We start from the raw sequence: 708 nt of genomic DNA, 5'->3' as shown, positions 1-708 counted from the left end.
TCAGCAATACATGAACTGTGAACTTCCTAATGTTCAAGCTGGTTTTAGAAAAGGCAGAGGAACCAGAGATCAAAGTGCCAACATCCGCTGGATCATTGAAAAAGCAAGAGAGTTCCAGAAAAACATCTATTTCTTCTGTATTGACTATGCCAAAGCCTTTGACTGTGTGGATCACAATAAACTGTGGAAAATTCTGAAAGAGATGGGAATACCAGAACACCTGACCTGCCTCTTGAGAAACCCATATGCAGGTCAGAAAGCAACAGTTAGAACTGGAGATGGAATAACAGACTGGTTCCAAATAGGAAAAGGAGTACGTCAAGGCTGTATATTGTCACCCTGCTTATTTAACTTGTATGCAGAGTACATCATGAGAAATGCTGGGCTGGAAGAAGCACAGGCTGGCATCAAGATTGCTGGGAGAAATATCAATAACCTCAGATATGCAGATGACACCACCCTTATGGCAGAAAGTGAATAAGAACTAAAGAGCCTCTTGATAAAAGTGAAAGAGGAGAATGAAAAAGTTGGCTTAAAGCTCAACATTCAGAAAACTAAGATCATGGCATCCATCCTATCACTTCATGGCAGATAAGTGGGGAAACAGTGGAAACAGTGGCTGACTTCATTTTTCTGGGATCCAAAATCACTGCAGATGGTGATTGCAGCAATGAAATTAAAAGACGCTTACTCCTTGGAAGGAAAGTT

The sequence above is a fragment of the Bison bison genome, unplaced genomic scaffold, assembly GCF_000754665.1.
Source record: "Bison bison bison isolate TAMUID 2011002044 unplaced genomic scaffold, Bison_UMD1.0 scf7180017864525, whole genome shotgun sequence".
Classification (NCBI taxonomy): domain Eukaryota; kingdom Metazoa; phylum Chordata; class Mammalia; order Artiodactyla; family Bovidae; genus Bison; species Bison bison.
This window is presented reverse-complemented; position numbering follows the sequence as displayed.